The sequence below is a fragment of the Stenella coeruleoalba genome (genome assembly GCF_951394435.1).
Source record: "Stenella coeruleoalba genome assembly, chromosome: 1".
In the NCBI taxonomy this organism is placed as follows: domain Eukaryota; kingdom Metazoa; phylum Chordata; class Mammalia; order Artiodactyla; family Delphinidae; genus Stenella; species Stenella coeruleoalba.
Window position 1 is genome coordinate 187528542 of NC_137169.1, and position 10217 is coordinate 187538758.

Below are 10217 nucleotides of genomic sequence, written 5' to 3' on the forward strand. Positions count from 1 at the left end.
TCCAAGAGCAAGGGAGGGCTAGTAAATATTGGTCTTGTACTGTGCTCTGGTGGCATTTCATATGTGTCTTCCTTCCTACTTAGATTATAAGCAGGACAGACATTGTCTCTCTGTTAATGATGATGATGATAGTACCTACAATGACAATAATAATAATAGATAACATAATATTAGCTGCTTATGATATATCAGGCAATACACTATGTTACTGCTGAAATACGATTCCATAAGAGGTCTACTGACTTCAGACACTATACATTTACTCACGACTCTATATTGTTCCCAAAATTCTGATAGGGGAAGTTTGGGAAAAGAGAGAAATGAGCCCCTTCTAAATGTAGGTCAGTTTCTCAGTTTTGAAGATTAGAGAAAACTCTCAATGAATTCTACAAACATTTGTTACACGTCTACTACATCCTAGTCTTTCTGCTAAATGGTAAGGAGATTCAGAGATATATAAAAAAAATTTAAATCTAGCTTAAGAGACAGACATGCAAGGAAAAAGACTCCCAAGATGAATTGGGGAAGAGAAGTGACAATGATGCAAAATGGAATAGGAGCCCAGAGGAAATAAGATTAAACCTGTCCAGGAGAATCTGGACTAGAATTTTTGTGGAGACTGGCATCAAGTTGGTCCTGAAAAGGTAAAAAAAATTCTGTACATGGAGAAGAGGAAGGATTTTCCCACATAAGGAATCCACAAAACTTACCAATAATCAGAGGTACCATTGTTGGATATATACTATATACCCAATGCTATTCACAATACAATTATATTTATTGATTTATTAAATTCCAATAACAATCTCAAGGATGGGTTATTGCTGTCTCATTTTATACTTCAGAAGAGGAAGGTTCTTGGAAGTTAAGTAGCTTGTCTAAGTGCAGGTGAGCTAAGGTATCTCTGTCTCAAAACCCCATGTCTTCCCACTACTCAAAATGTTACTCCACATCACATCTTTGTTGTGTTTCAGAGATGGGGATGTCATCCTTGTATAAGATCCAAGTTAATCAATCTATTAATTTTTGTTGCTTATTTAAATAAGATTTTCTTCATGATCGAGAAAAAGACACAGAAACAAGAAGCAACTCAGCCCTAGTCAAGGCATAATAATAAAATAATAATAGTATTATAACAGTATTATTATTATGTTTTTCTAATATGTATTGAGCTTTATTATCTGCCAGATACTGTCAGTACTTTATGGGTATAAATGAAGTAATCACTCCCAGGCTACAGAGATGAGGGCATCAATACATATCTACGAATCTAGGTAATAGGCTAATCTATCTCATTTACTTTGTGCAGCTTTTGCAGGGGTGGCGGTCAGGGGAAGAACATTTTCTTTGAAGCCTATTTTATTTAAATCATATCTAAACTTTACTCCTTCCCAGCAGCCTCCTTCCCTGACACCCCTCTTCCCTTTAACAAAAATTCCAAATCTACCCACCTGTGAATCCAGTCTATTAGTGTCCCTGACCAAATGGATTCCATTGCAATTCAGACCAGGCTCTGCTGACTGAGGATTCCAAAGGTCCCTAGGTCCCTCCTGGTGTAAAGGGCAGTGACCAGTGACATGGATTGCATAGAATGGCTGCCAGGCTGGCTTAGAACACATTTGGATGCTTAAAATACCAGTGCAGTCAAAAGCTGGCCTGCCAGATGAATGATGACTGGCAGGAAGAACAGACATTCCAGAGACAGGTCTGTCTCTCTTTAAGCCCCAGCTCTCATCTGGAATCAGAGTTTGGAAACAAAGAGCCAAGAGCTTCAAGAGCTTTTTGCACTGCAAGAAAAAATGAGAAAAAGAAGGGAGATGAGGGTACACCCTTTCCTCCCTGAACCTTCAGCCTAACTGGAGAAAAAAGTACAACCATGCTAACTGGTGTCACTTTCAATGCAGGTGAAACCTAACCTACCTGAGGCTCTTTGTGATCCTCCCCATCCTATTATCCTTAGTTTATTCAATCTCCATCTCTCCTAGACAAGAATTTCACACCTTCTCCTCTCTCCTTAAACCTCCAACAACTCCTCTCATTTTCAAGTGATGGCATTGCTTCTTATTTCCCATGGGAATTAGAAACAATCAGAAAAGATCTACGTGCTGCTGCCTAACAATCTACTGGCAGCTCTACCTATGAGCTGTTTTATCTCCAGTTTCAATGCATGAACTATCCATGGTGCTGGCTGAAGTTAACCCTTATATTGTGTTCTGGGTCCCATCCCCTGGCACCTTCTCAAGGATTTTGCTCCCTCCAATGTCTCTTCTCTTTCCCACATAATAAATTTTCTTACCTGCATAAAAACACACTGTTATTTATCTCACTTTAAGCCCATCTCTCAACCTCACTTCTGCCTTCAATTACTGCCCTAGTTCTCTGCTCCCCTTTGTAGCAACAGTCATAAGTTGTCTATATGTGGTGTCTTCCCTTCCACTACTCCCATTCTCTCTTGAACTCACTCCAATCAGACTTTCCTTCTCAGCATGCATTAAAAACTGGTCTTGTCAATATGTTCAGTCACACACACACACACACACACACACACACACACAAACACTAACACCCTCAAAGCTAAATCCAGGGGTGAATTCTCACAGTTCATCCTACTTGACCTAACAGCAGCATTTGACCCTAAGAATCACAGTTTCCTTCCTGAAATATTTTTTCTTGAACATCATTCTTGGTTCTTTATCTACTTCATTGACTGCTCCTTCTCAATCTCCTCTGTTAGTTCCTACTTATATCCCCGGCATCCAAATGTACATAGAACCAGGGCTTAGCCTTCAGATATCTTCAGCATCTATATTCACTCCCTTGGTGATCTCCTCCAGTCTCATAGAATTAAATATCATGTCTATGCTGATAATTCTCTATTTTATAACTCTGACCTAATCTCTCATGTGAACACCAGCCTTGTGAATACAGCTGTCAGTTAATATTTCCCCTTGGTTATTTTTTATAGGCTTTTCGAATTTATCATGCCAAAAAATAACTCTTAATTTCTCATCCCATCCTTGAGCCTGCTTGTCCTCTAGTCTTTCACATTTCAGTAAATGGTAGTGACTCCATTCCTCCAGTTGCTCAAGACAAGATCTTAGAGTAATCCTTGACTCCTCTTCTCTTCTCATCCCTCATATCAACAAAACATCAATTCTTCTCTCAATTAGTAGCCTGAATCTGACTACATCTCACTACTTCCACTGTTACCTCCTTGGTTCCATCCACAATTGTGTCTTTCCTGCATTATTGCAAAACTCTCTCACTGATCTCCTTTCTTCCATCTGTGTTCCCTATAATCTATTCTCTAATCAGCAGAGTTATCTTCTAAAATGTAAGTAAGTTTGTGTCACTCCTCTGCTCAAAAACCTCCATGCTTCTCATGTCACTCAGAGTAAAATCCAAAGTCCTTCCTATGTTCAGTGGGACAGCAGGATAGCCTGAGTTTTTTCTGTGAGATGCACATCTTGAAAGAATAGAATTGACTGGTATCCTCTCATTTGTTCAAGTCAAAACCTTGGAATCACTCTTGACTCCTATCTTTTTCTCACACTCAATTTCCACTCCATCTTCAAATCCTATCAACTCTATCTTAAAAACATCCCCAGAATCTGACCATTTTTCACTATTTACATTGTTACCATATTAGTATTCAAGTCACCATTATATCTCACAATACTATTTTAATAGCATTCTAATAGATGTCCCTGCCTTCACATTTGCACCTTTCAGAGTGACCTTGATAAAATATAAGTCACATTATGTCATTGTTTCTGTTCATAACTCTCCAATGGCTTCCAACCTCAGAGAAAAAACCAAGCTCTTTACTATAGTTCAAGTGGCCTGTAGACTTAGTGATACAGAGATAAACATAATAAGAGTAGTTTCAAGGAAGTAGTCAAAACAGAAACCTTACGAGTTGAAGAGTTAATTAGAGGTGATAAAATGGGCAGCCAGAATAAACTACTATTTCAGGAAATGTGGCTGTGAACAAAAGGAAAATAAAACAGAAGAGTAGATGCGGGTGGCTTAGGCTTGAATGGGAATTCTTCCATAAGGTAGAATAGATGTGAGCATACTTTCATGTTAAGGGTAGTTACTAGAAAGGAAGAGGTTGAAGATTTAGTAGAAAGGGATAGTGTATGGCCCCAGAGGAAGCAGAAGGGATGAGAAACTGGAGGTTCAGTTGAAAGAGGCAGCTTCTGACAGGAGGTAGAACATCTATTGTAATGAGGCAGAAAACAAGGAAAGGATTGGTTCAACGCAGGTAAGCTCGCTGGTGGCAGGGTTAGAAGTCAAAGGTAACAAAGTGAACCATGTGATTTGAAAGTTTCACTCATATTGATCATACTCATTGAGGAAGAAATGTATTTTAAAATCAATATCAAATTCTTAGCAAACAAATACTAGTACATTAAAACAATTCAATTCTGGAAGAATTTTGATTTTTAAAAAATAGTTTTCAATATTAGAGCTCTGGAGCACGTATTCTAATTGATGTCAGGTCTCTATCACAATGAGGATTATCAATGCTTCCAAAATGGCGGTTGGCAAAACCCAAAGGTTCAAAAATGGATTCCAGTGAGTTCATTTTATTAAAAACAATAATATCATGTTTCCACTGTTATTTTTCAAACATCAATCAATAAAATAAATTTTTAAAGTTTTTAATCACAAAATAAAAGTTTAAGAATGTCCAAGTGATATTAAAAGACACTATATGGCAGTCAGTGGAATTCAGATGAACATGCCAATGACTCAGTAAATCAGCTAAACAAGGTTAGCTACTGTGGAGGTTTTTACTAGTATACAGATTCATATTTGTTCATTCCTAACCATATATTATTTGACTTATACACATAATTAACATATACCCATAATTAACCACCATGAAGGCAGCTTAAGTCATGTTACTGTTGAAATATAGCAGGTTACTAGAGAGATAAGGAATTATAAGAAGCTTGCAAATTTGCCCCAAGATGCTCTTCACCAATACATGTTAAATGTATTTGTTCAAAATCCTCCTGCATTCCCTGTCTTGGCAAATTGTACACCATCCATTCAGTCTTTAGACACAGAAACCTTTGAATCTTTTCATACTTTTCTCTCTCTCAATCCCCATTTCCAATCAATCAATTACATCACCAAGACTGCAGATGCTTTCTCCTTAACATCTCTTGAATAGAATCTCCAACCATCCTGCCAGCCTCGGGGAGTGGTGGGATAATTAGGGTGGGAGGGAGACAAGAGGTAAGAGGGAGGAGATATGGGGATGTATGTATATGTATAGTTGATTCACTTTGTTATACAGCAGAAACTAACACACCATTGTAAAGCAATTATACTCCAATAAAGATGTTAAAGAAAAAAAGAGTAACATCCTTCCCCAAAATCCTGCTTCCTCCAACCTATTGCCATACTGCTTCTACTGCTCTGATTCCAATCCTTTGAGAGTTTCCTACAGCTTTCACGGTAAAACTCAAACTCCCAAGTAAGATTAAACTACAAAGCCCTAAATGATGTGACTATTGCCTGATTCTGATCTGATCCCTCCTTATTTTATCCCACCTCTCATCTTATGTCAAGCCTATATATGTTTCAATTAAGGCAACAATGAATGCTTTAGAGTACAATGGCATGACCAAATACTATTCCTTTTACTGGAATTCCACCCACCTCCTATGTCTAGCTAACTCCTATTTTTTTCTTCAAAGCAGAGTTCTGGATTTGATATATACTTTGAGGGTTTTTTTTTTTCTGTAGCAGGAATAGGTTTGTCCTAATATAACCCTGCTCTTTTCTCCGACTGCACTTGATTCAACAGTTTGTAGTTTTAAAAATTGGGGAACAAATGAATCCTTCTTATGAGCGAGAACTAGAATACAAAGAATTGATTAGGGTAAAAGGATAATAAGGTTAGTTGTATATCCACCTTCAAATGGGAAATGCACTGGAAGCATTGAATACCCTACTCTGATATGACAACATGGAATTTTCTTCATGCCTATACCAAGCTATGTTGTTGGCTATGTTTGAATAATGTAGGATATCAAATCTCTCCTTTAAAAGGAGGTAGATGTAATTGTAGTACTTTTAAAAGATAATCATAAAAACACAAAATATACGAGTTAAACAATAAGAAACATAAAGTAATCTTGCTTTGACAATTCAGAAGGCACTAGAGATTTCATAATATAATCACTAGATTATAGATGCTCAAAAAATATCTGTTGAACAGAATTCTCTGGGTAATAGAATGGCACACAAGTACTGTATCTATATGTCACAAATTTCCTGGGACAATTCTCTCCCATTCTAAAATGAAAATAAAAATTCTTTTTCAGACCATATGCCCTTACTTAAAACAATGTTTAATTTATTTCTATTTCAACTCTGGGTACTTAGTTTAGGAGTTTAAGGAGTACAAGTGTTAACCCTCTATTTTCTGGCACTGACTTGTGGAGGAGAAATATAAGGTACTTCTTTTCCCAAATTTTAACATTTATTTCAAATTCTGACTCCTCCACAGGGCCTTCTGGGTGATGGGATGCTGACAAATGTGTAACAACCAGCTCTCTGGATGAGTGGACAGAGGAAAAGCACTGATTTATAGGGTTTGCCAATTTTCAAGGTGTAAATACTCCATCATGGCCAATTTCAAACTACCAATTGTTTAACAGTCAATTTGCAATATCGATGTATGTTTAAATTAGCCCTTGAGAGCAAGTCAAGCCAGCTCCACAATATCACTGCTTCCAGTCAACACTCGTCCACAGAGACCTCTTGCTTATCTGAGCTCTGATGTACTCATGTCTGTCCCTATCCCACAGCAATCCCCACACCACACTTTAGAGTCACCACCTTATACTCTGACATGGTTGAAACTTACCTGAGTCCTATGTTCCTATAAAACTCTAAGGTTAATATATTCCTCCATCCTCCATCCTTTTGTTCCTCCAAACTTTTGGGTTCTAAAATCATTAACCACTCTGTCCTCCAATATTTTGAATATTCCGAAATAAGACCCTTCCTCAAGACTCTCATTTATCCACCCTTATAATGCCAAGTCTCCTTCCTTCCTTTTCTTTGAGACATTATTTATTAATGAATGTTCTTCCTATTGCAATAGCCTGAATTAAATAATCTCCTTAATTGTCTGGGTTATTTTGCCTTTCACTACTCTTTGTTGTTAGTTTATAGTATCCTGAAACCTCCTCCCAACTCCCAGTTGGATTATACTATGCGAGCAGTTAACAGTCTATCTTTTGGGCTGCCCCTCAGGTGAAAACCCAGGCCCCTGCACAGCAGCCCCAGCTGTGTTTTGATGCCCCCCATTGAGGTACCCCTGCAGCATTATTTGTTCTGATGAGAGGTCTCCAGGTGGGAGAATAGGAGCTGCTCAGAGCCACAGACACAGGCCTTCTTTTCCATGTTCTAGGATCTCTCCTTTACTTTGGTGCAGTGTCACTGGCCTGCAACCATGGTGCTAACTGTGGTTCAGTGGGGGTGGATAAAAGAAGACCTGACACTTTCCTCCCTTCCCAGCACCCCTCCTATAATGCCTTCACCCATGAATTTATAAGCTCAGCCCCTGAGGCAACATCTAGATTTGCTAACTGCTGACCAGCCTGGTGTCACCTTTGCCCCAGAACAGCCCCCCTGCTGCCCTACCAGAGTCTTGCCCTGCAAACTCATTACAAATGCAAGATCTCAGGCCCCAGATATACCAAATGGAACACGCATTTTAACAACATCCCAGGTGACTTATTTGCACATCATAATTTGAGGGGGTAGCTGCTATAGAGCATAGCAGAGGAAACACTGTGTGCAGAGGAGGGGCTCTTAATCCTCTTTGAGGGGTCTCAGGGCAAGTTTCCACCAAGAAGTGACATCTAAGGTAGGGTGTGGTGTCAACATCCACAGCCAGTTGCCTGCAATTTCAATGGGGACAGAATGAGTGCAGCAGGGCCTGCTGGCCAGTCTCTCCCTCCTTTCCTCCTCTTCCCCCTGCCCTCTGGCTCTCTGCAGCCACACTCCACACCCTGGCTCTGTGCCTAGCACTCTCCAGAACTCCTTACACCATCTGGGTGAGGAGAAAACCCCTTTGGCTCAGCGAATTCCCCATTCTAAGAATGGCTTCCACCCCTGGTAGAGAGCAAGTGCTACTTTTGGAAGGATTTTTCTCTCTGTGTCGCTTGGATGGAGGGATGACTGATGGCTTGATGAATTGAAAGCTGAACTCTGACTTTCAGGTACTAAATATAGACTATGCACATGCTGGAAGAGCTAAATTTAGTGGAGTTGGCATGGAAGCAGGGAAGAGGGACTTCAGGGGCTCTCCCGGGACTAGATGGCAACAGCTCTGAGTGATGCCCTAGCAGCTGCTGCAGCCTAGGATTAATTTATTATTCCTGTCAGGGAAGGAGGTGCACTGGAGATTTCAACCTAGGTTTATTTGTTAAAATAGTTTGCTAAGAGTCATGGTTCTGAAGAACCTAGGGGCAGGACAGGAATAAAGACGCAGATGTAAAGAATGCACTTGAGGATATGGGGAGGGGGAAGAGTAAGCTGGGACGAAGTGAGAGAGTGGCATGGACATATATACACTACCAACTGTAAAATAGATAGCTAGTGGGAAGCAGCGCATAGCACAGGGAGTCAGCTCGGTGCTTTGTGACCACCTAGAGGGGTGGGATGGGGAGGGTGGGAGGGAGATGCAAGAGGGAGGGGGTATGGGGATATATGTATACATATAGCTGATTCACTTTGTTATACAGCAGAAACTAACACACAATTGTAAAGCAATTATAGTCCAATAAAGATGTTAAAAAAAAAAGCATGTCTCTATGTGAATAACTGAGTCACTTTGCAGTAAGCAGAGATTGGCATAACGTTGTAAATCAACTATACTTCAATAAAATAATGAGGATTTTTTAAAAAAGAGTCATTTTTCAGTTTTTTAGAAAAACAACAAGTGCAGATTGAGAAGGCTTCTGTCTGCCTCTGATTTGTTTTCTTCCGCTTAAGTTACAGCCAGGTACTGTCCTCCTCGGGCTGAGCTCTCACCTCCTGGTGGGTTATTTCTAATTCTGTCCTACGCTGCCCCAGATCTTCTTCGTTTAGTTAGATGAGAAGACGCTAATTATTTAGATTGAAGGTCAGAATGAGAGTGGATCTCTAAGGCTGCCAAATTGCAATACCCTGAAGTGCCCTTTCTGGTTAAAAATCCCAGTGGCCTGGCATACTTCAGGGAAAGCCACTTAGCTGCTCATCTTTGTTCAGGTTGGGGCGAGGAAGGAAGGAATAAGATCCCTTGGTCCTCACCTCTCTTCCAGTAGTGTGAGAAGAGAACATTAGTGCAGCACTCAGCCTCTCCTGACAGAAAGCAGGCAGTCGATACAGGGTGGCGTCAATTCAGGACACAAAATGTGTCTCCTGGCTCTCCATCCCATTGCCTCCTACAGCCCAGTTGGCCACCCGTGGATGGAGAAGCCACAACAAATATCCATTTGCCGTTTCCCCTTCATTAACAAAAATCCATGTTCCTCTCCTATGGTAAGATGGAGATAACTCTCATCTGCATGTTGATTGCTGTCTTTGGGTAATGACAACTAAAAATACGTTCTGAACAGCCCCCACACTCACTTTCCATTCATTAGACTTAATTATGTGGCCTGAGTAAAGAAAAGAGGAAGAGAAACCATTTCTTTGTCTCCTGATGAATAAATCAGATTTGGTTGATTCCACTGTTTTCTTTCACTTCTCCCTGGTTCCCCAAACACAGGAGTTAGAGGACCACTAGGGTATATGTACTATATTACCACATAGCACAAACCAGGTGAAACTTACTCTATGACATTTCTCCGTCACCTTCCTTCCTCCCAGTGGTGTCTCTGAGAAACTGGCTGGTCTCACCTCCAAAAAAAGGAGATGAGAAAGAGTCTGGCCCACTGATTGTTTAAATGGCTTCATGCCCAGCAGTTTGGAGGCAACACCCAAAATGATTGTAATTGAGGGGCTCCCAGACCATGCTTTGAGAGATACAGCTGATTCCCTGCTAGGAGGTAAGGGCACACTCAGCACTGAGTTCCTGGGGAAAACTTTCCAAGCAGTCTGAATCATGCAATTCTCAACATTTCTACTAGCCCATGATTATATCCAAAGTAATTAGAAAAAAAGCTCCTACTTCGTGGAGACTGAATGTGTTAATACAAATA